The sequence below is a fragment of the Melanerpes formicivorus genome, unplaced genomic scaffold (genome assembly GCF_026170545.1).
Source record: "Melanerpes formicivorus ecotype bairdi unplaced genomic scaffold, bMelFor1.0.p_v2 SCAF_15, whole genome shotgun sequence".
Taxonomy (NCBI): Eukaryota; Metazoa; Chordata; class Aves; order Piciformes; family Picidae; genus Melanerpes; species Melanerpes formicivorus.
In genome coordinates this window covers 1,798,440-1,825,500 of record NW_027142367.1, presented here as the reverse complement: position 1 = coordinate 1,825,500, position 27,061 = coordinate 1,798,440, and the positions used below count along the sequence as shown (strand labels likewise).

The window sequence follows — 27,061 nt, the reverse complement described above, 5'->3', positions numbered from 1 at the left end:
GAAAATCGTTCTGACTGGCTTGCCAAGGTGCCCTGCCTCATCTGGGAGAGATGATCTTGTCCATACAACACATGAAAAGTCTGAACTAGGAAAACATTAGCTGAGCATTTACCTCTTATTTACTAACAGTAATGTGCATGGAAGAATTCCCTAGCAGACACTGCTGTGCTTTCATCCTCTTCATAGAATCATACAATAGAATCACAGCATCACAGAATCAACTAGTTTGGAAAAGACCTCAGAGATCATCAAGTCCAACCTATTACCTAATACCTAACACCTCATGACAACTAAACCATGGCTCCAAGTGCCACATCCAATCCTTTTGTGAACACCTCCAGGGTGACTCCACCACCTCCCTGGGCACCACATTCAATTACTCTTTCTGGGAAGAAATTTTTTCCTCACTTTGAGCCTAAACTTCCCCTGGCACAGCTTGAGACTGTGTCCTCTTGTTCTGGTGCTGGTTGTCTGGTAGAAAAAAAAAACACCACCTGTTGTAGAGAACAATAAGGTCTCCCCTGAGCCTCCTCTTCTCCAGGCTTAACAATTCCAGCTCCCTCAGCTTCTCCTCATAGGGCTTCTGCTCCAGACCTCTCACCAGCCTCCTTGCCCTTCTCTGGACATGTTCAAGTATCTCAATGTCCTTCTTAAATTGAGGGGCCCAGAACTGGACACAGTTCTCAAGGTGTGGCCTAACCAGTGCTGAGTACAGGGGCGGAATGACTTCCCTGCTCCTGCTGGCCACACTATTTCTCAAGCAGGCCACCTGGGCACACTGCTGGCTCATGTTCAGCTGCTGTCAACCAGTACCCCCAGGTCCCTTTCTGCCTGGCTGCTCTCCTGCCACTCCGACCCCAACTATGCAACAGACAGAAGCAAGCAGTTTCTAACCCACTAATAAGCATGACAGAATACTAAATGAGTAATTCCTTCCACTCTATAAACCGTACCATTATCAGACACACAAATATGACTGTATCTGAAATATGACAGCAAGAAAAACATGAGAGTATTGATAGAAGTATTTAGGAAGTGTTTAATTGTAGAATTAAAATGTTTAAAAGTTGCACTAATCCAGAAAAACTCCCTTAAAAAAAAACTATTTTCTCACAGAGCTGTCTCAGAGACAGTATTCCTTTCAGTTCAAAATAAACCAGGCTGGTAAGCCAGTGAGCAACTTTCAAACATCTTCTACCTTAAACATGATTTTTTGCACTGCTGTTTTCCATTTGAGTAAGGGAAAAGGCACCCTTCAGGGATTGCTCCTCTGCCCCCAGCTAGAAGATGCAATTAAAACTCAGCCTTGTAAAACATTATTGTTTCTCGCAGAGAGATAGAATAGCACTTGCAGTCTAGTACAACCTGAATGCGAATGAGCTGCTACTGTATCTCATACAATGTAGTCATGTTCATGGGAACTGCAGGTCTTTGTGTACTCAAAAGTAGAATAGTGAAGCCACTAATAGAGAAAATCAGGACTTAAAGTAACAGAAAAACAACAGTAACAAATAATATCTATTTGGACACACACTTTCAGTATATTTCTGAATTTAAGTAATTTTTTTCTGAAACATATAGAGATGGTAAATTTTAAACAAAATCAGCTCCCCACATCTCCTAAGCCAAGCACTTAAGCACTATAAACAGCCCTTATAATGTATTTGTATTTAAAAGACTTACATGTGCATGTTGTATGGCAATAGTAGGAAACAAACAAACAAAAAAACCTCCAAACACCTCCAACCCCCCCTGAAAAGTCAGACAGATGCAGTGCATGCTGTTCACTATTCTGCCTTTGACTACCATCAGCAATGAGATGAGATCTCCACACACATGGAAGTTGCCTCATATTCCTGATTGCTGGCTTTTTCATTCTTTTCTGATTTGCCTATTTCACTTTCAAGAAATCCAGCTCAACATGAAAATATTTTCATAGAATTACAGAATCAATAAGGTTGGAAAAGCCCTTAAAGATCATCAAGTCCAACCTGTCACCCAACACCTCATGACTACTAAACCATGGCACCAAGTGCCACATCTAATCCCCTCTTGAACACCTCCAGGGATGGTGACTCCACCACCTCCCTGGGCAGCTCATTCCAATGGCTAACAAATGCACAGAGTAAATGGTCATCAGCTTGTAGGAAGGACCCAAATTGATTTTGCCATTTGATTCTCCATGAATAATTCTAGAGAAAGCCCCACATTTATCTGTCAAGCAAATGCCAGGGAAGGATCAAGCTAAAACACTACTTGGTACTTTTGGTAAACACAGGAACGGTGCTGCTGCTCAGATCACAGTACGCAACCACACTGGGAGATGTGGAAACTCTCAGTAATAATGCCTTGCTACAGTTAATTTAAAAGCCAGAAAGCAGTGCAGTTTTGTGAGATGAAGACATGTGGTTATGGTCCAGATCTGTAAATGTGTTTAAGCAATTCACTGTTATTTAGCACTTTCAATATGAGATTGGCTTATGAATGCTTTTGTTGGAAAGAGGGTCTTGGTGCTTCCAGCTTCCAATACCTACAGCTGGCTCATGGTTCTCATGCAGCTGGGCAGTTTCATTCTACTTAGATAATTAAAAGCTATGTAGTCCTTTGGAAGGCAAAGAAAGACGAGTATTAAACCTTTCCATCACTTCAACCTAAAATGCTCAGATTTGCTTTCTGCTAACAATTTCATAGTAAACAAAGCCATGCTGAGTGCAGAATTCAGGCTTTAAAAACATGCCACAAACTGCAACATCCCCAGCCTTTGAAGTATATGTGGGAGACAACTCCAGCTGAGAGAAATGTTCCTGGGAAATACAGTGTACATTTAACTACAACTAGGCTGCAATGCATCCCTTTGTTAGAGAAGCAGCTGTAGTTTTCCCCACCACCAGTCACTCCCAACTGCGGGGATTTTGCAAGTCGTTCACCATTGGAATGTGCTGCCCAGAGAGGTGGTGGAGTCACCATCCCTGGAGGTGTTCAAGAGGGGACTGGACGTGGCACTTGGTGCCATGGTCTAGTAGTCATGAGGTGTTGGGTGACAGGTTGGACTTGATGATCTTTGAGGCCTTTTCCAACCTTGTTGATTCTATGATTCTGTACTACTGCACTACTGCGCCTAGTCCCTTTCTGAACAGAAAGCCAGGGGAAGTTTAGTCTCAAGGTGAGGAGAAAGTTCTTCACTGAGAGTTGTTTGCCGTTGGAATGTGCTGCCCAGAGAGGTGGTGGAGTTACCATCCCTGGAGGTGTTCAAGAGGCGATTGGACATGGCACTTGGTGCCATGGTTTAGTCATGAGGTCTGTGGTGACAGGTTGGACTTGATGATCTTTGAGGTCTCAGTGATTCTGTGATTCTGTGATACAGACCCCCAAGTCAGAACAAAAGACATAGATATTCATTGCAACTGCTGACTTCTAGTCGTAAAAGTGAAAGATGTGGGTTAACTTCATTCATTTCACTGAGGCAGGTGGAGGGAAGTTTAAAAAAAAAAAAAAAAAAAAAAAGAAGATAAGAAAAAAAAGTTTCCTAGGTCTTCCCCAACTCTATTAATCTTATGTGAATGCTACAAGTATTGACTTGTGTTTCCAGCACTGTCCTTATAGTGAGAAGTTGGAGGCTTTATTAAGGAAATCACATAACTGCTGTCACTCATAGAATAATAGAATCAATAAGGTTGGAAAAGACCTCAGAGATCATCCAGTCCAACCTGTCACCCAGCACCTCATGACTACTAAACCATGGTTTCAAGTGGCATGTTCAATCACTTTTTGAACACCTCCAGGGATGGTGACTCCACCACCCCCCCGTGGGCAGCACATTCCAATGGCAAATTACTCTTACTGTGAGGAACTTTCTCCTCACCTCAAGCCTAAACTTCCCCTGTTACAGCTTGAGACTCTGTCCTCTTGTTCTGGTGCTGGTTGCCTGGCAGAAGAGACCAACCCCTTCCTGGCTACAAACTCCCTTCAGGTAGTTGTAGAGATCAATAAGGTCTCCCCTGAGTCTCCTCTTCTCCAGGCTAAGCAACCCCAGCTCCCTCAGCCTCTCCTCATAGGGCTTGTGCACTCACATCACTGCCATTACTCACATCATTTTATCAAGGTTTACTCCTATTTTTTTTTTTTTTCATTTTTACCTAGAAAACAAATGCATCAATGCAAAACCCCAAACTGCTGCATTGCCAGTCACTAGAAAAAGAAGGCTCTTTAAAAATGCTGTTGTGGTCCCAAACAAGCTAGTCAATGGGCGACACTACAGGGAGGTAAAAGGATCTAGCTCTTCTTCAAATGCTTAGTCATCTGGAAAGGTATACATGGAAAACAGCTCTCACAATCTAGACATTTTGCAAGGCAAGGATTTCTAATTCCTGACTCACAGCTTTGCAGTGTCATGTTAGGGAAGAATACTACACTACAAGTTCAAGAGAATGATAAACTGTAAACTCCTGATAACTAAGAAACAGTTCTTATCTTTTTATTTGCTTTACAAAAGATAATCTCAGTTTGTGAGTTATAGAATCATAGAATCAATAAGGTTGGAAAAGGCCTCAAAGATCATCAAGTCCAACCTGTCACCCAACACCTCATGACTACTAAACCATGGCACCAAGTGCCATACCCAATCCTCTCTTGAACACCTCCATGTGTGGTGACTCCACCACCTCCCTGGGCAGCACATTCCAATGGCTAACAACTCTCTCTGTGAAGAACTTTCTCCTCACCTCAAGCCTAAACTTCCCCTAGCACATCTTGAGACTGTGTCCTCTTGTTTTGGTGCTGGTTGCCTGGGAGAGAAGAGACCAACCCCCTCCTGGTTTTATAAAGCACAGGAAGCATTTTTAAAGGGCAGGAGCTCATTACTGGCAACAATCCTAAATATTTCAAGATTCAAAAGGGAAACTAAAAGCAATAAAAAAATCGCCACCCTGGAAACTTTTATTTTCATGTAGAAGAAAATATCTTCACAAAAATAAGGGCTTCTAGGGTGTTTAAGACTCCAGTCCTAAAACAGGGAATAACATAATTTGCATCAGGAAAAAGAATAATATCTGAAAGAGTCTATTTTGTAGATAAAAAAAATGCTCAAGAATGTTTCTTTTGATTTTCCACATTTTGCCTTCAATGATGGGAAAAGTGGGAGGGAAAAATGTCTCTCTTGAACAAGATCTTATTTTGACTTTGTGATCATGTTTATTCCCTACAGGAAGAGATAAATCAGTATTTTTTAATGAGAAAATAATTCTTCTTGGGCATTAAACAACACAGAAAAGTAACAAATTCTTAATAAGGAAATTTCTCAAAAGCTTTTCCAGTTTCAGGCTGATCCAGTACCTTTCTTACATATGAACACCCTGTCTGTGCATTTTATACAGTTGCTAGCTGTTATAATTCTCCCAGACTGACAGCTCCCACCAGAACCAGATAGCAGCAGAGCCCCATGTGCCAGCCACAATACAAAGCGCAATGGCAGATGTTTTATCTGCCCCTAATTGCTTACAATCCCTTGGACCTGTCACAAAGCTGGCTGTTTATAGTGCAATCACACCTGTGAAATAGGCCCTTCCCCAGTACCGCTGACACTGTTGTACACAGAGTTAAACTAAAGGTCAAGGGAGGTGATTCTTTCCTTCTACTCCGGTCTGGTGAGACCCCACCTGGAGTACTACATCCAGTTCTGGAGCCCCCGTTACAGGAAGGATTGGGACTTGCTAGAGTGAGTCCAGAGAAGGGCCTTAAAGATGATTAAAGGGCTGGAACTGCTCTCCTATGAAGACAAACTGAGAGAGTTTGGGCTACTCAGTTAGGAAGAGAAGGCTCTGAGGAGAGACCTTATTATGGCTTTCCAGTATCTGAAGGGGGCCTACAAAAATGTCGTGGAGGGACTTTTTAGGGTGTCAGGGGGAATGGAACAAAAAAATAGAAACCGTTAGATTCAGATTGGATGTTAGGAAGAAGTTCTTCCCCATGAGGGTGGTGAGACACTGGAAGAGGTTGCCCAGGGAGGTGGTAGAAGCCTCATCCCTGGAGATTTTTAAGACCAGGCTGGCTGTGGCTGTGAGCAATAATATAGTGTGAGGTGTCCCTGGCCATGGCAGGGGGCTTGAAACTAGATGATCCTTGAGGTCCCTTCCAACCCTGACAATTCTATGATTCTATGATTTATCAATCCTGTGCAGAAAGGTTTCATTTGGAAGACAGTCAAGCATTTGAAATGAATCCAGTCACTGACTACTTAGGGAACCAACATGTTTAACACAGACTCCAGGCTCTCCTTTCACTGGCACAGTGGCCCTCTGGAACATATCTAGCCAGGATCCTTTCAGATACAGTTATTTCGCTGGCAAAGCAGCTGAGGCTTTTCATCCTCAGCGCAGTATTATTTCTGCTCCCAAATTGCAAGTGATCATAATTTCATGAGAAGCAGTTAAACTCCAGGCTTTCTCTTTGTAGGCAAGTGTGAGCTTGCTACAGAAATTGCTTGCTGAATGTCTAAATTTACTGCAATATTGAATAAATGCCCTGATTTTGTCTCCATTGTCCATTTTTTAAATGGAATCAGAGCTTTTGCACACTTGCCCACCTGCAAAGTTGAAACCTCACAATAATCTTTAGACTCACTAGTTTCAGTGTCTGCATCACCACTTCTTAATTACAGGGGGACCAGTTTTTTCTTGTAGGCAAAACTGAAAACAGAATTTAAATGGCAATGATACAGAAGAAGTACTGTTTCCATCCATGCCTTGCACACACATAAGGATTTTGCCTCTTCCAGAGTTAATTTGGATTCAGCTGAAAAATGCAAACAGCACTGCCTAGCAAGTAAGAAGCAAATCTTAAAACTGATTTGCTTTGGAAGAAATTTCAGCTCTGCTGCTGCTGGGTCCCTTTCAGGTTTGTCACCCATCACTCAATCCTAACCTTCAACAGCTAGATAGGGTGGTTGCTTAGGTCTCTCTCTTCAAGCAGCAATATAAATATAATAATTATCTTCCAAAAAGCTAATACATTAATAATGGGCTACTGCTTAACACCTGCTTCATTATTACATCCAGGCTATATCTTTTCTACAGCCATTTTTAATTTATCTCTAAGAGGATTTTTGGGATAACAATGCTATCTGAAAAACAGATGATGAGGTGACTGCAACCCCAGGTATTTCATTTAAGCTTTTACAATTAACACACAAACTGTAAGACCTAGAATGATCTCAGAAGAGATTTGTCAAGCACTCTCCTCTCCCAAATCCATTTGCAAGAGGAAGTGATGGAAGACCGACAGCGAGTACTCAGTTACTGTACAAATTAGAAAGCCACGGACAGAATCATAGAATCACAGAATTGTTAGGGTTGGAAGAGACCTCAAGGATCATCCAGTTCCAACCCCCTGCAATAGGCATGGACATCACACATCAGGTTGCTCAGAGCCACATCCAGCCTGGCTGCAAAAACCTCGAGGGATGAGGCTTCCACCACCTCTGTGGGCAACCTGTGCCAGTGTCTCACCACCCTCATGGGGAAGAACTTCTTCCTAACATCCAATCTGAATCTACCCATTTCTAGTTTTGTTTCATTCCCCTTAGTCCTATTATTACCTGACACCATAAACAGTCCTTCCCCAGCTTTCTTGTAGCCCCCTTCAGATACTAGAAGGCCACAATTAGGTCTCCTTGAAGCCTTCTCTTCTCCAGACTGAACAGCCCCAACTCCCTCAGTCTGTTCTCATAGGAGAGGAGCTCCAGCCCTCTGATCATCTTCTGAGAGAGAATGGTACAAACATACCACAAAGAAGTATCAGATACACACATTTTTATTTCTTGCACTTAGTTTCATACATGAGAAAGAAAGTCTCAGCATAGTTTTGGTAAATAGAACTTGTTCAGAATGAAGCAAACTTCACTCTTCAGTTAACTTTTGACTGCCACACTTTGATGGCAGAATTCATAGAACTTTTGTCTGGTTTAGAAATATAACACTTTATCCAGCATTTTATTTCTGTCTACCTTCATAAGCACAAAATGAGCAGTTCAGATGCTGTGTTATTGCAGATAGGGCTGCGCAGGGTAAAGAAGGGAAATTCGAGGACAGCCTATTAAACATAAACGCAGGGTGTAGCGCCAACCTGGAACTGGGGCATGCTGTGGGAGACAGCGCTGTCCAGGGAATCCACTGCTCTTTTGAACTCAAGCTTGAAAACAGGTTTCTAAGGATTTGCACAGATCTGCTAATACCTGTATAAGCTGTGTCCCGATGGAGAAGCACAGTTATATAACTGCTGTTAAAATAAATCAGCACTGAAGGGAGTGGTAGGAGGAGAGGAGAGGAGAGGAGAGGAGAGGAGAGGAGAGGAGAGGAGAGGAGAGGAGAGGAGAGGAGAGGAGAGGAGAGGAGAGGAGAGGAGAGGAGAGGAGAGGAGAGGAGAGGAGAGGAGAGGAGAGGAGAGGAGAGGAGAGGAGAGGAGAGGAGAGGAGAGGAGAGGAGAGGAGAGGAGAGGAGAGGAGAGGAGAGGAGAGGAGAGGAGAGGAGAGGAGAGGAGAGGAGAGGAGAGGAGAGGAGAGGAGAGGAGAGGAGAGGAGAGGAGAGGAGAGGAGAGGAGAGGAGAGGAGAGGAGAGGAGAGGAGAGGAGAGGAGAGGAGAGGAGAGGAGAGGAGAGGAGAGGAGAGGAGAGGAGAGGAGAGGAGAGGAGAGGAGAGGAGAGGAGGAGAAAGATGGAAAAGAAATCCGAAGAGGAGAGACCCAGGAGATAAATTGGTAGAGAAGAGGGTCAGTGATTTAATTTTCACTTGGCTTCCCAGACCTTGGTAAAGTCCATAGCTCAGCTTATTATATTTAGAAATGGATGTGTTTCTGCAGGTTTATTTGGTAATTTGACTTGGAAAAAAAAATACTCTTCCTGGGGTAAAAGAAAAGGAGAGGCAGAACACCCTCCTGCTCTATTAAGACTTAAAGTTATAGTTCAGATGCAACTAAATGAACCAGATTAAAAGACAATCAGAGCTGAATACACTTAATTTCAGTATTAGTGAGTGGCTATGAAAAAGCAGTTATTTATTTCCTGGTTTATTAGTAGCTCCAGTTTCTGAAAACTAACTCAGATTCCCAGATACAGTTGAGAGGAAGGTTGAGTTCTAAATTTTTTGTGAGAATAGAATAGAATAGAATGGAATGGAATGGAATGGAATGGAATAGAATAGAATAGAATAGAATAGAATAGAATAGAATAGAATAGAATAGAATAGAATAGAATAGAATAGAATAGAATAGAATAGACCAGGTTGGAAAAGACCTTTGAGATCATTGAGTCCAACCTATCATCCAACATTATCTAATCAACTAAACCATGGCACCAAGAGCCCCATCCAGTCTCTTTTTAAACACCTCCAGTCATGGTGACTCCACCACCTCCCTGGGCAGCACATTCAAATGACCAGTCTTTCTACCATGATTTTCTTTCCCAACTTCCCTATCCATTACATCTATACATCAGGAACAATTTAAGAACTTCTATGATACCAATAAGAGGGAAATGCAAAGATATATTTAATTCCAGAAAGAATCAGAATGGAGTTTTCTGACGCAAAATACTCCCCATTATTTGTCTGTGCCATCTTTCTGCCAGCTGAACAAGAGAAAATTGGGGTCAAACTAAGAGGTGCTCTCAGCTACTTGATACCAGTTCAAAAGTAAAGCATTGCTAAAAAGGACAACTGCCTATTAAGTCGATGAAAAGGCTAAATGTATTCTGAGGAGGAGAGGAGAGGAGAGGGTTATTATTTGACAACATTAAATCTGAGTGGTCTGCTGGGAACTTTCACTGGGAGAGCACTGAGCAGCAAAGCCAAGCCACAGTGACAGATCCATTATGGGTGAGCAGCTTAGCAAAATGAACTCGATCTCAACTGCCTCACAATATAAATGCCACAAGCTCAGAAGGACTTCAGCCTCCAGTTCCCTCGTCATTTCTTCTTATGTTAACAAGAGAGAGCTGGCATCCAAGAAGCAGTGGGTCAAGCCAAGCCTTATCCACAAGAATAACTGCTCTAGGAAAGACCCTCCTGTTTCATGCCAAATCTGCTGCACTGTAAGACTACACACTTCCCAACACACAGGCTCTCACAGTTGCTCTCCCTTGAAGGAAGGAAATTTCAATGCAGACACTGACAGTAAACAATATGACTGTTTGTGCATGCTGATTTCTCAAGTTACACCAAAACATCAGGGCACAATATAATTTTTCTGACTGTGAACTGAATGAAAGAGCACAAGAGGGATAATGACCTCATGCCAGTTGCAGCTTGAAACTTGTTGAATGATATTTCCCCAGAGGGCCTAGCGGTTAAACTCCCAAACTCTATGAGGGACAGATATGACATATCTGTGTAAGTGAAAATCCAGAGCTTTTAAAATGTATTGAATTTTCAAACACATAATATTTAACACACAAAAAAAAGTTTCATTATAACAGTTAAAGCCAGGATTACGATTTTTGACTCTTCTACTCGAAGTCAACTGGCAAATTTCAGGTTTTTAAATTAAGTTTGCTTCCCCAAGTTGAATCTGTCTAGTGCCTGTGACCATAACTGATGAATGAGCCCCCTCTGTCCTATGTCTGGACAACCTGCTCCTGCTGGCCACACTGTTCCTGATACAGGCCAGGATGCCATTGTCCTTCTTGGCCGCCTGAGCACACTGCTGGCTCATGTTCAGCCTACTGTCAACCAGTACCCGCAGATGTCTCTCTGCCTGGCCACTCTCCAGCCACTCTGACCCCAGTCCGTAGCACTGCATGGGATTGCTGTGGCCCGTGTGCAGAGCCCAGCACTTGGATGTGTTAAATCTCACGTCTTTGCTGCACATGCTCTGATAGGTTGTTATTGTTACTGACATCTTTCTGAGTTTCTGCATGTTGCAGTGCCCTCATAATAGAAACAACACTGGCATTTTCAAGAGCTCTCTATCAGCTAAAAATTCACTTTAATTTTTCTCAACTCTTACTTCCACTCTGTGAGGAACAGTACTTAATACATGGCTGCTGACCCATAAATGTTGACATCACTGTAATAATTTTAATGATCAATTTGAAAGCACAGCACTATAGAAAAAAATATTTAGAAGTACCATTAAGAATAAAACCTGGATATGTCTAAATCTCTTCATGTGCTTATTATTCTGGTTAATGCATTTTAAACATGTTTTAAAAAGACAAAACAAGGCTGGGGTGTGTGTGTGGTGGAAATCAAGGTTCATCATGGTATGCTACCTCTTATTCATAACATGGAAATGTGTAAAGAAGATCATCATGTGATAACTACCTTAAAGCTGAATTTGCTCTGACTTCTTACACGTGTAGCTCACATTCACTGCACAGTTTATGCTATTGTTCTGTTTTGCACTACATATGGATGGTTCTCCTTCATTTTCTCATTTTCCTTCCTCAGAGGACCTGTCTGGACGTGGCCTCTGTGTGTCTGAATTCATCCCCTTTGTCCTTTTGATCTGTTCAAGCCATGAGAACGGCAGTTAAAGTAGAATGAATGAAGAAGGGGAGCTACCGTCACAACAGGTAATGAAGCACTGGGAATGAGATAGCCGGTGCACAGAGCCTGGGATTATGAAGGATGCTTTTAATTGTATTTCTTCATTTTCCTGTCCCCCTTAGCTTCTCACTGAGGCTTCTTCTCTATAACCTCTGCCACTTAGCTCTCACTTCTGAGCTCTTCATCTCCCTTTCAGCTCCATGTTCCCAACTTCCTGGAATCTCCTTCTCTGAACTAGCTGCCCATGCCTGCCCTCCATTTTTAGCAACGTGCCTTTTTCTCTTGCAAGCACAAAAGTCTGGCTGACACTTTTTTTTCTTTCTTTTTTTTTTTTTTTAGGACATTAATGTTACTTTGAGAAATTTCAAGTGTGTTCTATGTCTTGGTAGCACTGTGTGTGTGTCTCAGACTGGTATTCTACCACCCCTATATTTTGTTTCAGCCTGCAGTATCATTTATAATTGTCAGGCTTTAACTTTCCAAAACATTGGACCCTTGTTTCTGACACAGTGAGTGAAAATATTGACCTTGCATATTGTGAGAGACTAAAAGTTGGCTCTCCTGGGGTGACTCAACAAAGATAAAATCCCCTGAGAGAATAGCTGATATATGTTGGACAGAGCCACTGGAAGGAAGGTGCAAAGAATCCTGTCTACCAATCCTGGATGCAAATCAGCTTGTGATTGCATCATGATAACACTGGACTACAACAATGGACCCAAGGACCCAGCCATCACGCCTTCAGGACAAGATAATCTCCACCCATCAAGTACCCTGGGAAGAGTGACATAACGGATTTCACCACCTGTTTCCTGATGTGTAAGGAGTGTGGGGGCTTGTCTGGATGAGGAGAAGGAGGAGGCAGAGGGCCCCCCCCCCCCATCCAGATCTCTTGCCCAAACACACAGTAATGCACAGAAAGATTTCCGGGGGGGAACGATACCGGGACATTTGCCTAAGGATTATTTCCTGCCCCTGGAATTCCTGAGGGACAATACTTGGATACATACCTAAGGACTAAAAATTGTATAAAAGACTCAAGCAACTACTGGCGTGTTAGGGAGAAGGAAAACGGAGATGAAGGAAAACACAGGAGACGGACCATGCCACTGAGAAGGGAAAGCCCGGCACAATGCTGCTCTACAGACCCAGGCTGCCCAGAAGACCACAGCTCTTCTCCAGCCAGAGCCTCAGCACCGTTCCTGTACCAACCCAACATCTCCCCAGAGGACCACAGCTCTTCTCCGGCAAAAGCCTCAGCACCATTTCTCTACAGACCCAACATCTTCTGCAGCACCTTTCCTCCACAGACTCAAACTGTCTTGGGGGGGGATGAGGGGTGTGGTAATATAATTCCTTTCCTCCCAGCCAGCATGGATTTAGGAAGGGCAGGCACCAGGGGAAGTTTAGGCTTGAGGTGAAGAGGAAGTTCTTCACAGAAAAAGTAAATGTCCATTGGAATGTGTTGCCCAGGAAGGTGGTGGAGTCCCCGTCTCTGGAGGTGTTCAAAAAAGGATTAGATGTGGCACTTGAAGCCATGGTTTAGCTGTCATGAGGTGCTAGGTATTAGGTAATAGGTTGGACTTGATGATCTCTGAGGTCTTTTCCAACCTTATTGATTGTATGATATGTATTGACATTGGACTCATAATCCTACAAGAGATCTATGTTTTGTCTAGATTACCTCAGAAAGAGTTACCACTTGAAAAATTACATCCTTAAGCAGTCTCCCACCCCAGATTTTAGAGATGACAAACTAGGAGTCATTTGCTGTTCTCCCCCCCCCCCCTTTTTTTTTTCATATTTAGAAATTTCTGCTGCAAGTTTCAGTTCAACTCTCTCTGCAGATCAGCTCTGCGCAATTAAATGCACTTCACCACAATGCATCTGCTTGAGAGACACAAGTAGTGCAGGACACTCCCACATGTGTAACTGTTTTTGACCGTCACAACCCTTCCAGTAATCACTTCCACTGTGGAGGACCCTGCCACAAGGGGTTTCTAAAGCCTCACACAACCTTAGATCAAATTCTTTCACATTTCCCTCCACTTCTGTTAAGGTAGAACAGCCTCCCAAACTCCAGGGTAAGCAAAACTCCTGCTTGGTCACGCCACTATTTGATGATTGTAAGACAAAATAGGTCTGTAGATCAATGTCCCAACTATTAAACTATTATGAATAGTAAAATTCAGTAAGCAACACAAACATAAAACTCTACCCTTACTTTAGTCTCTTTTTTCTCTATTACTGACATGTTTGGATATCTTCTTTACAACACTGCCCATCTGAATAACTAGCTGAGAAGAGTGAAGAGAGGTGAGAGCGTCACTATATAATTTAGTGTCATTGACTACTATTATATTCAGTTATTAAGTGCTCTACGAACATCTAGACTACACATCAACCACATTAGGTTTTCTGGGCTGTCTCTTTCAAAGCCTAAATACTCTTTTTCACAATAAAATATCTTAACCACATTATTTCAGGAAATAAGGTATATCAAAGTGTTGGTTGTGGTTTTTTCACTCAGTCTCTCCTGCCGTATATTGTTGCTGAATACTGAATTTGTTAGTAATAATATAAACTTTGGGTTCAAATTGTGGTTTGGAAGACAAGGAAAGGAGATAAATTTTCTTTCAAGTTCCACTAGAGTAGATGCAAAATAAGTGAGACAGTATCTGTACATAGCAGCAGCACTTACACAAGTAGCATAATCAAGATCAATATTTGACGTATAACTGCAAAGTAGTAAGATGTGGCAAAATCAACTTACCTATCACATCAGATGTCCATGGGCCACAATTACTCCTCAATTTGAAGAAAACTTGATCTGTTAAATATAAAGCAATAAATTTTCAATCATGATGAAGTTTTGTTCTCTTTACAACAATTTAAAAAGACAGACTTTTGTGGGAAGGAGGAAAACCACTGCCACTATAGAGAGCTTAGCAGCCCACAAATTTCTTTCTGCTTTCTGTTAGAATTCAAATACTCAAAGATAACTTAGATTTGCAATCAGTAGCCTACCCTGGTTTAATATTTATACAGAGTATTCATGGAGGTTCAAGTTCTAAGGATGATCTCAGAAAGATTTACAGAAATCCCCCCTGAAGATTACTGACTGTAAAAAATATGCACACACAAATTTTTACAGCACCCTTTGAACAAATCTGCCAAGACCAGAAAGCATTATTACCCTGTTTCCACTCTTTATCTTTTCTTCTTTCTACCTATTATTTCACTCTCAGGGTAAAGTCAAAAGAACAGAGTAGAAAAGTAGGGAAAGGTAAAGGAATAATGACTGGGGAGATGAGAGGGACTGTTTTCTGACAACAGTACCATTATATTAATTGCATTGTGATAAAACCAGCTCTCTGTAAATCATAGCTTTTATTCACACAACCAAACTGGGATTTAAAATAGTTTTCCTGAACTGTCTTAAGTTTTAGAGCAAGGCAAAAAAGACTGTGTTCACTAGATATTCACTAGATGATCAGAGGGCTGGAGCACCTCTCCTATGAGGACAGACTGAAGGAGTTGGGGCTGTTCAGTCTGGAGAAGAGAAGGCTCCAAGGTGACCTAATTGTGGCCTTCCAGTATCTGAAGGGGGCCTACAGGAAGGCTGGGGAGGGACTTCTCAGGATTTTAGGGAGTGATAGGACTAGGGGGAATGGAATGAAGCTGGAGGTGGAGAGATTCAGGCTGGAGGTGAGGAGGAGGTTCTTCACCATGAGAGTGGTGAAGCCCTGGAATGGGTTGTCCAGGGAGGTGGTTGAGGCCCCATCCCTGGAGGTGTTTAAGCCCAGGCTGGATGAGGCTCTGTCCAGCCTGATCTAGTGTGGGGTGTCCCTGCCCGTGGCAGGGGGGTTGGAACTAGATGATCCTTGTGGTCCCTTTCAACCCTGACTGATACTATGATACTATGATACTATGATACTATGAAAGTAAGTAGGAGTTAATTTACCCTCATTAATGCATGTAAAATACATTGTTAATGCTAATACTCTTCTTGGGAAGAAAACAGGTTGTGTTTCAACTCTACTAGCATGACAGCAATGCAACATAAAGTTTATTATCTGACTGAATTTGAGGTGATCACAGTATCACAGTATCACTTAGGTTGGAAAGGACCTCGAGGATCATCGAGTCCAACCTGACACCGCAGACCCCATGACTAGACCATGGCACCAAGTGCCACGTCCAATCTCCCCTTGAACGCCTCCAGGGTCGATGACTCAACCACCTCCCTGGGCAACCCATTCCAATGCCGAATGACTCGCTCGGTGAAGAACTTCCTCCTCACCTCGAGTCTGATATAATACACAACCTACATATTTTGGTGTACAGAACTGTAGCATGCTGTATTAATTCCCTTTGAAGTGAAGCACAAAACGTGAATCCATCATTCCTGACTTAAGTTTTTTCACGAACTTCACTTAACCGGTGCACAAGATGTGGTTTCAGGGTAGCTAGGAAAAGACACACAAGTAAGGAATATTTAACTTATGACACCTGACATGAATTCACCTCCCCCCAAATCTATAATAACATTGGCCTTCCTATTTTACCCATGGTTTTAAAGGTGCAGGAGATTCCAGTGCTTCAGAATGAGGTCAGTAAGCAAAGGCTCAATCCTATTTCCACTTAACTGAGTGGCAGAAGTTCTATTAACTTGAGAGAGATACAACAGTGCCTGAATTGCAACAGTTAACCTGCAGATCCCCTTTTCTTGTCTTGGCCAGGGATTACAGGTGGCAGTATTTTAGGATGTAAAAGGAAGGCGAGAGAGGAGATAATTTCCATGGTTTTGTTTGTTTTGTGCTGAGTTGTGTTGACACATAGCCAATTGCAAATCGAAAGTAAAACCTAATGCTGTGTTACATGCTGCAAGGGAAATAACAACAATCTGGTTTTATAACACATCAGGAAATTTCCTTAGGAATAATGCTGTCACAGCATGCTCGTATAGTATAAAAAGGAAAGAGATGCAGAAATGAATAAACAATTGAGAGAGGAGAAGATTTGTAACAGACCAGTTAAAGATCATGAAGTCTCTGATATTGCCTGCAAGCAAATTGCCTTGTTACACACTTATTCAATGATGAGAGAAGGAAGAGTTACACAGTTTGTGTGGTAGGACATGGCAGAAGGATGCTGAAGTTCTGCCAGACTGACAATGATATGGTCTCTAAACTCTGTATTTGCCACAACTGATGTAGCTTGCCAGACAGAGCACCGGCAGGAACATGCAGCCGCACAGGGTTCAGAATGCAGGCTGAGCCCTGCTCTTATACCATTACAGGACAGAAGCAGTAATGACAGATATAGGAGGTGCATGCAGGTGAAGGAACCCCTTCACTTAATGACAGAGCTCCGGGAGCAGATGAGTAGGTTGAGAAGCATTAGAGAGACAGTGTCTTCTGCAGTCATACCCTACCTTCCATGAGACAGAACCAATAGGCGGATAGGATGAACGGTACAGTATATTCCCTATACTCTATCCACCTGGCTGACCACAGTCACTTGAGGGGTAGGGGAAAACAGTGATATATTCCTGTCCAGTGCAGCAGGCATGCCACCTCCGTGGCCCCCAGTGTCCCAGCTTTCCTTGCATAACAGGCTCTACAAGGGAACCAATCAATAACAAAGACCATGAAAGTGGCTTGGAGATGTTGGCAAGGTTAAGCCAGCCCTTGCCCTGCATTAAAACTGCTTCCATAAATTAAGACAGACAAAGCAAAAAAAGACTCACTTCTGAAGGGAATGCTACAAACCAGAAGGCCCAATGTGCAGAGTAGACCTACTTCTTAGGGAAGCATGCTGCCTCCTTGGGGTTTGGGTTAAAGACATGAAGAGAAAGCTTCTTGTCCTGGTATAAACTTCAGGTTACTCTCTGTTAGTGATTTTTCAGGTCAGTAGTGGTGAGGTTGCAATAAGAAGTCCAAGGACAATCAATAGAGAATTCAGAGCCCTGGACTGAGCTACAGGTTAAGGGATCAGAAGCACAAGGAGCATTTTCCTCTGTCCTTCCAGTCACTTTCAAACAAACAATTCAAAGCTGTTTTCCCTCAGCCCCCACTTGTGAACAATACTTCACTTTGCTTTACCATTCTCTAGTTCTGTGGCTTGAATACCATACTGACATTAACTCCTTGGAAGCATTAAAACTTCTGTCTTTCTAATTACTAGGAGTAGGAAATGAAACCAGATGCTTTACTTCCCTGATGTTCTCAGAAGGGTCTGCTTTTCCCTGAAGGTGCATGAGTCTTGTTGACTACAGCAAATGGTCTAGATATCTGAGCAGGCTCTGCCCTAGTAACAGTCATAAATGAGAAAACTTTTCACAGCCCTTTTTCTATAAGTGTCTCAAAACATCTTAAAAGGTGAGTCACAGAATAAACACTGGCACAACTACTATATCTTTATCACCTATTTACTAAAGACTGAAGGGGAAAAAATGATTCCTTAATATCCATAATGTCTTTGGGACTATTACCCACTACATTTTTAACCTACAGTACCTTTCTTGCCTTTTTGACTGGAGGAAGGCTTATGAATCAGCCACAGCATAATGAAAATGCGTTAGCACCTATTCAATCACTGATACATGTGTTCATCTGGATAACAAAATTACCTTGAAAATTCACACAACATTTTTCTTCTTTTAAACTGAATTTTATGACCTGATGATCTTTGAGGGCTTTTCCAACCTTATTGATTCATTCTATGATTCTAAATAGCATTTGATTTTTAGATCAAGATGAATTCCATAACACAACCTTCTCTTTGCTTCTTGCTTTCAAAAAGATGGTGCTGTGTACCATTTTTCAGTGTACAGCACACAGTTACACAATACTAATGAGGCAAGAGGTCTTTGAATGAATGCTATTAGATGTGCTCATTGCTGTTTGCTTGCGGTACAGGTGTTTAGAGTAGGGAACATTTTGTCTTTGAACTAGACCTTAACAGAAGGAAATGTACTATACAAAAGTTGATATGAATACAGTTAGAAAAAATGTGCAAACAGAAACCAGCTCCTGATTTCTTAAGAGTTACAGCTTCCTTAAGAGTTAAAGCTTCCAAAAGGAGTAATGTGCTCAGTGATTAATATTAACTAAGCTGCATGAAGTGTTCTTCCATTTTCCTCTTATGGTCATTTTACCTGTACAGAACGTGTGTTTACATTACATCAAGCAACCATTCAAAACCCTAAACTTTAAGCTACTACTCCATGATGCCTGAGACAAGACATGAATTTCCTGTTTCTTGTATGAGAAACAGCAACAATTCAGATACTGCAGCACCTCTAAGGACACAGGCTTGCTCAGCCACTGCTCTGGCCCTGAGCAGAACTTCCCAGCAAAGGGCTAAGCAGAGCAAAACTAGATGCCCTGGAGGTTAAACTTCTTCCCCTTGTAGAAAGGACAGACACCAGAAGTCATGCAGGACAAAGACCCTGTGCGATCCCTGTGGTGAGCTCCTTGTCTGTTGCTTCCAGGGGAGCAGGTGTCTTGGGGAGATATTGCTAACATGAATTTTATGACAAATCCCTGGATGCTGCTTCTTTTTTATGCCACTGCAAAAAATCCCTGTGATGTAGCAATTTTTGTGTTGTAGCAGTGGTGCATCAGGAGACAGTAACTCAAAGCCAAAACAAGAGAAAAAAAAAAACCAAACAAGGAACAATCAAAAGACATGTGAAAAGACAGGTTCTTGATTTGGTATCCAACTTTAATCTTTTGCACATTATTGTAAGGGCCTAAATCTTGTCTCTCTTGATGTGAATCAACAAAGACAAAAATCACCTTTGCTCCTTGCCCAGACAACAGCTGCCCAGGGAGGGGATGGTGAGAAGCTGCTCTGGTAACAGTAGTATCTAATGGGTGGATGCCACTGGTACCGACTCTAGACAATGGATTCAGCACCTGGCATTATAAGCTCCTGATATGCATTATGTGTATGGACAGGTAAAAGGTGAAGGAGGAGACAGATGCCCCCACAAGCACACAAGGAATACACACAACATTCCCTGGGGACAGTATCTGGACGCATATCTAAAAAAGCCTGTGACTGAAAAACTGTATAAAAGACCTGAGTGATGCCTGCTCAGGAGGAGAAAAATGAGGAGAGGAAAAGACAGACACAGAAGAAAAGCCATCACCATGAACATGCAGCCTGGAAGCAGTCCAGGAGCCCTCTCTTTACCACCAGTAGCAAAGCTGTGCCTGAAGTTTTGCCTGCTGTAGGAAGAAAAGAAGAACTCCTGGAGAAGAGAAAAGACATCTTACTGAATACACATCTCAGTGAAGACACCACGTGTTAGGGGCTGCTCAGAGAAGTACTTGGACTGTGGGATTTTGCCCTCCCCTCCTACAGGTTGGACAGTGCAACCCAACAAGGATTCAGCAGCACCCTTCCACAGAACTAAATCATCTTGGGGCTGGGCAGGAAGGGTGGTAATATGATGCCTTTCCTGCTCTCTCTTTCTCTCTCCATTTCCCCTCTCTCTCTTTCCTTCTACTAATAAATAGCCTGCCTTTTGATATTTTGGCCTCGTTTGTGCCTCTAATTTCACAACATGAGAATGTTCAAAAAGAACTGACTCTCTCTCCACCTCCAGACCAAGACAATTATACTAGCTAGCACTCTACTATAGTGATCAAACAAGATAAAGTCTCACTGCGCTCTGTTTCCTAGCCATCACATGCTGTAAAGGACTAGAAGAATTACTACTTTTATCCAGCACACCAGGAGACTACTGGCAATTTATTTGAAGGAAGAGGATTTTAGATAGAAACAGAAAAGGCAATGTTAACATAACTCAGTATTTGTTTTTAAAGTGGAGTTTAATATATAAGGGCAACAAGGCTGGTGAGAAGCCTTGAGCAGAAGCCCTATGAGGAGAGGCTGAGGGAGATGGGAATGTTTAGCCTGGAGGAGTCTCAGGGGAGCCCTCATTGCCCTCTACAACTACCTGAAAGGTGGTTGTAGTCAGGAAGGGGTTGGTCTCTTCTCCCAGGCAACCAGCACCAGAACAAGGGGACACAGTCTCAAGCTGCGTCAGGGGAGGTTTAGACTCGAGGTGAGGAGAAAGTTCTTCACAGAGAGAGTTGTTAACCATTGGAATGTGCTGCCCAGGGAGGTGGTGGAGTTACCATCCCTGGAGGTGTTCAAGAGGGGATTGGACATGGCACTTGGTGCCATGGTCTAGTCATGAGGTCTGTGGTGACAGGTTGGACTCAATGATCTTTGAGGTCTCTTCCAACCTTGGTGATCATGTGATACTGTGATATTTGAAAGGTTGCTGATATGAATTATGCACTATTTATACCCTTAGAAGATACAGAATGAATATAAACAATGTAAGCTTTTCCAAGGTGACTTCCCTTGGTAAAGTTCATTACCCATGATCTTCTGAAAACAAACCAACCAACCCACCCCTCAAAATCAATACCACCAACCAAACCAACTACCCAGACCTAAGGGATTAGTTAGATTATTAAAGCAGCTTCCACTCATTCTGTAGAATACAAAAGTGAGTTGGCAGTTTCAAACTATAAATGTGTATCCTCAAAGAAATGAAGTTGCTCAACCAAACTAATTTCTTGAGGTAGTCCCACAACCTGTTAAACAATAGTTCACCACTATAGATTTCAATCTGAAAACACTTACATTAATAAGCACATGCTCTCTATTACTGCTTTGTATGGTGCACACTTGCATAAAGGACAGAAAAGCAAGCCAAAACCTCTCTACCAAACCATGGTGATAACATTGCAAGATCATTTTACTAAGGAACCACTGAAGACTGCTTGAGCATCTACCTCTATGTTACCAAGAAAATATTAATTTCTTAATTTTATTATTTTTTTAATAGAAACAAAAACATTTCAGGTTTTTTATACATATTTAATGTATATACACACATTTACATACACAACCATTACCAAACCCCAAAATGACTTGCTGTAGCCCCAACAGAACATTTAGTTTATGAATTTCTCTCACTAGCCCTGAAGAAAAGGACTTGGGGGTGCTGGGGGATGAGAAGCTCAACATGAGCCACCAGTGTGCACTTGCAGTCCAGAAAGCCAAATAGATCCTGGGCTGCATCGAGAGAAGCATAGCCAGCAGGTTGAGGGAGGTGATTCTCCCCCTCTACTCCACTCAGGTGAGACCCCACCTGGAGTACTGTGTCCAGCTCTGGAGCCTGTTACAGGAAGGATCTGGAGGTGCTGGAGCAGGAAGTCCCACAACCACCTGAGAATTAGAGCTGGTAAACATTGCAAGAGAGTCTTTTGTTTTCTCTCTGAACTTAGATAAGAGATGCTTCATCGTTTGCCTTTTGTCTAACACCTGCCTGGGCCTTGCCTGGCGATGTGTGTTCCCTGGTATTTTCTCCGCAGCCAATCACGAATCTGTAACTGTCGGACGGACACATTTAATTGCCAATCACTAGTTACTTTTGATTATGTTAGCCTATATAAAGAACATACTTTGTACAATAAAGTAGACACTTTGCTTGCATCAAGCTTTGTCTCCATCTCTCAATCGCGGTAGAGACCTTCTTGTGACCTTCCAGTATCTGAAGGGGGCCTACAAGAAAGCTGAGGAGGGACTTTTTAGGGTGTCAGGGAGTGATAGGACTGGGGGGAATGGAACAAAATTAGAAATGGGTAGATTCAGATTGGATGTTAGGAAGAAGTTCTTCCCCCTGAGGGTGGTGAGAGACTGGAACAGGTTGCCCAGGGAGGTGGTGGAAGCCTCATTCCTGGAGGTTTTTAAGGCCAGGCTGGACGTGGCTCTGGGCAACCTGATGTAATGTGAGGTGTCCCTGCCCATGGCAAAGGGCTTGGAACTAGATGATCCTTGAGGTCCCTTCCAACCCTAACAATTCTATGATTCATAATTCCAGAATTAAAAATTTTAAAGGGTTAATATAGACCCAAACCAATACTAATTTTAAAGAGATCTTCATTACCTTTCAAAACTATTTGACCATCTGTAATGTCTTTGCCTGACAAATTCTGAAATCTAGCATCACAGTTGTATATGGAATCTCTTAATCTTTCCAAAACAGACACAGAAAGGAAGACACAGAAATAATGCCTGAAATAAAGGCAGAGGGCTAGGTATTGTCATCCCTATTGAACATTCACATTCACAGACTAAATCCATTACAGATGTTGACAGTTTAGATCTATGTATTACATTTTGAGGAATAAATGCTATTACATATTTAGCCTTTGCAGGGCAGAGCTTTTATTTTGTGTATAAATCTGTGTTTAATGAGCCTTGAAAGAGATGATTGCTAAATAACAGCCTGCTGTATTCAAGCTCAACTGCCTCCAATTAGATTGTTTATAATTACATAATTGTACAATATAATGTGACCAACAGTCCCTGCACCATGGAAGTGGTGTAAATCACCTTTTCACTTTCGCAGCCAGTCTCTTCCATTTTGCTTACTCAGCCAACACAAATGCTCCTGGACCTGCACTTTTCACTGCTAAATGCAACAAAACATCTTACCAGCCTCAGCAGAAGAAAGTAATGGAAATGGTCAACTCCCAAAGATGAAAGGAGAAAGAAATGTACTGTCTATACAAGGAAATGAGGGAGGGAAGATAGAAAAAAGAATTCATTGAGAGTTCTTAGAGTGCTTCTTGTTGGCAGATACTTCTGAATATACTGCCCATGAAAAATTCCCATGGGAATGATTGCAAAGAAGCTAACACTACCAGGGAAAGTTCTTTGTGTTTTGCTCCTGTATGCATACTGTGAGGGCTCCTGTTGATCCTGTTGAATGTGAAGCTATAAACATGGAGCACCTTTTAAGGGCTCATCCCCTAGCCACCCAACAACACTGAAAACCTTAAAACCACCATAGTTTTACAATGGCAAAATTCAGCCTATTGATTTCACACAGAATCACACAATCAATAAGGTTGGAAAAGACGTCAGAGATCATCAAGTCCAACCTATAATCCAACAGCTCGTGACTAACTAAACCATGGCTTCAAGTGCCATGTCCATAAGTAGAGGGCAGCAGGCAACTGCCAGCTACCTCTGTATTCCCTTTGCTCTTGCCTGCCTGTAAAGTATTGACTTTGAGTTGGTCCATTCTGACTTTTAAAGTCAGCAGTTAAGCCTTACTTGAAACTTGTGTCTAGTTCTGGGCCCCTCAATTTAAGAAGGATATTGAGACATGTGAACTTGTGCAGAGAAGGGCAAGAGGCTGGGGAGATGTCTTGAGCACAAGCCCTGTGAGGAGAGGCTGAGGGAGCTGGGGTTGCTTAGCCTGGAGAAGAGGAAGCTCAGGGGAGACCTTATTGCCATCTACAACTACCTGAAGGGAGGTTGTAGCCAGGTGGGGGTTAGTCTCTTCTCCCAGGCAACCAGTACCAGAACAAGAGGACACAGTCTCAAGCTGCACCATGAAGGGGAGGTTTAGGCTGGATGTTAGGAAGAAGTTCTTCATAGAAAGAGTGATTACCCAATGCAATGGGCTGCCCAGGGAGGTGGTGGAGTCACCATCACTGGAAGTGTTTAGGAAGAGACTGGATGAGGTGCTTGGTGCCATGGTTTATTTGATTAGATGGTGTTGGGTGATAAGTTGCACTTGATGATCTCAAAGGTCTTTTCCAACCTGGTTAATTCTATTCTATTCTATTCTATTCTATTCTATTCTATTCTATTCTATTCTATTCTATTCTATTCTATTCTATTCTATTCTATTCTATTCTACTCTATTCTATTTTATATTTGGAGATGATCTGTCAGATAGGAGTTAACTTGGCACAGAACCACCTCCCTGTTGGGTAGTAGTGGCAGGAGGAGGTACTGCCACCTGCCCTGCACCAAACTATTGTCAGCTTGAGGGAGCCCAGTTCTATGCCATTAACAGATTAGCAAAACCAGGAATGTGCACTTTTTGTCAGCCTTCATGGGAGAATATTGCCAAAATCACTGGAACTGAAACTGGGAAGCATTCTCTTGGTATCAAACTGCAACTGCCGAAAGGCGAACCGGCGCAGAAGGCGACCGGCCTGGATGAACAAGCAGCTCCTGGAGGATTTAAGGGGGAAAAAGAGGCTGTATCACCTTTGGAAGGAGGGGAAGGCTTCTCAAGGTAAGTTCAAGGAAGTTGTTAGATTATGTAGGAATAAAATTAGGAAGGCAAACGCCCAGCTGGAACTGAAGCTGGCCACCACAGTCAAAGACAATAAAAAGCATTTTTATAAATATATTAACAATGAGAAGAAGGGCAGGAAGAACCTGCACTCCCTATTGGACCTGGAGGGGAACACGGTGACTGAAGACGAGGAAAAGGCTGAGGTCCTGAACGCCTTTTTTGACTCAATTTTTAACAGCAAGGCAGGAGGTCAGGACGAGTGGCCTCCTGAGCTGGGCGATGGGGTCAGGGAGCAGTGTAATGCCCCGGAAATCTATGAGGAATTAATTCGGGACCTGCTGAGCCACTTGGACACTCACAAGTCCACGGGACCAGATGGGATCCATCCTAGGGTGCTGAGAGAGCTGGCAGATGAGCTGGCCAAGCCGCTCTCCATCATTTTCCTCCAGTCCTGGATCACCTGTGAGGTCCCAGATGACTGGAAACTGGCCAGTGTGGTCCCCATCCATAAGAAGGGTCAGATGGAGGAACCTGGAAACTACAGGCCAGTCGGCCTGACCTCAGTGCCAGGGAAAGTGATGGAGCAGATTATCCTGGCAGCACCCAGCACTTGGACTTGTTGAATGCCATCATGTTGGACTCTGCCCATCTGTCCATCATTCAAAGGGATAAATAGACAGTAGATAAGGAAGTAGGAGAGAGAATAGGCAGCAGTTATCAGAATTTTTCCTGAGAATTAGTATTCCTGATACTATGCAAATGGTGGATGTACCAAACGCTTCAAACTGATCTCAGCTTACTACATATACATGGAAGAATTGTTGCTTTCACAGACACTGCTATCAGGATCAACAATTGCCTGAGCTAGAAGAATGACTCCATAGGGCAGTGATTGTTTGTAGGACATTTTGAGACTGATTCCAAGCTTCACCAATGCAATCAGATCTTCAGTTATCTGGCAGATTGTGGTGGTTTAGGCTGGGTGCTGGCCCGGATGCCACTGCATAGACCACACCTGGGAGGTCCCAAGGGGTGGGCCCAGCCCAGGGGGTGGTCACAGGAAACCAGGTATTCCATTTCCCATAATGCCCTGCTCCCCTATAAAATGCCCATGCGGGGTCTTCACTTCCTATTTCATCCCCAGCTGCAGCCTAGGTAAAATGGCGTGAGCCGCCTCCCTTGGGCCTGCCCAGGCCCGAGGCTGGGTTGGGGGGTGAGGAAAGAGCCCTGGGGGGGGTTGGGTGTACCCCCAGGTGGGGACGGGATGTTCTTGGGCATGTTCTGGGACTTTAGGTGATGCCTGGGATCCAAAGGTGATTTATCTCATGTCTATAATTCTGCTGCTGGTGATAATTATCGTGTATCTCCTGATTTCTTTACGGCGAGAGAGAAAGGTGTCCAGAGCTTGTTTTGTTATTAAAACTAGACCAAAAAGAAAACGTCATGGCTCTCGATCAGTCCCAGAGTCATCTAGTGACGAGGACTGTGGAGAACCTGTGTCAATCAAAAAGAAGGCTAAAAAGTTAATTGGTAAAGCAGCTCTAAATGACTTTGCTGATTCTAGCAAGCAGCCAAGGGCATCGGCTGGTATCAACATGGCACCTACTCCTTCTCCCACTCCTTCTCCTTCTTCTTCTCCGTCGGCCATTAACGGAGCAACGTCACTTCCACCCACTCCCTCAGTGGGACCGGAAGTCACTGCCCCAGCAGCTGATTTATCTCAGGACCTGTCAGCTTCCATTAAGGTGGCTGTAAATTCAAACACAGCTCCAGTTAAGGTGGCTCCTTTAAAGACTAGAGCTGGAAAGGGCAAAGATGGAGAAGAAGAGGAGGAGACTGATCCTGGTGAGGGGCCCTCTACTCAAAAAGATCCTGCTCAGGAGGAAGAGAAGGTTTGTTTTAAAGATCTAGCTAACCTAGTGAGATCAAAGCAGGATAGAGATGAAGCTAGGAAAGCAGCTGGCAAAGGTGGTTCTCAGCTTAAAGAGATCCTTAGGAGAATGACAGCAGGATTATATGGGCAAAGAATTCAGGGAGACGAGGAGGAAGATGATATTACGGACTGTTCTTCACCACGGGAGGAATTGAGAAATGTCCGTAAAGATTTCACCAGGGCAGATAAGGAGCCGGTTCTAGCTTGGCTTAGTAGGTGTTACGATACAGGTGCTTCAGCTCTAACAGTTGGAGACAAGTCAGCAGCTCAGTTAGGAACTCTCTCAAGGGACAATGGAATAGATAGACATCTAGGCGAAGCTCTCGGTAAGGTTAATCTGTGGATACACCTTTTAATAGCGGTTGCCCTGAGATACCCTTCCCGAGATGATCTTCCATGGAATCCTAAACCCTGGACTACCATAGATGAGGGAATTAAGCGCTTGAGAGAATTTGCTGTT

General features: G+C 43.0%; 1 protein-coding gene across 2 annotated transcripts in view; it reads right to left on the bottom strand.

Annotated features, from left to right (window-relative positions):
* Positions 1–27,061, bottom strand: part of LOC137445593 (poly(rC)-binding protein 3-like) — a 618,838-nt gene that overhangs the window by 363,924 nt on the left and 227,853 nt on the right. For both annotated transcript variants that reach the window (XM_068147436.1, XM_068147437.1), the window contains exon 2: positions 14,307–14,363. The gene's annotated coding sequence lies outside the window, so the exon portion shown is untranslated. The remainder of the gene's footprint in view (positions 1–14,306; positions 14,364–27,061) is intronic.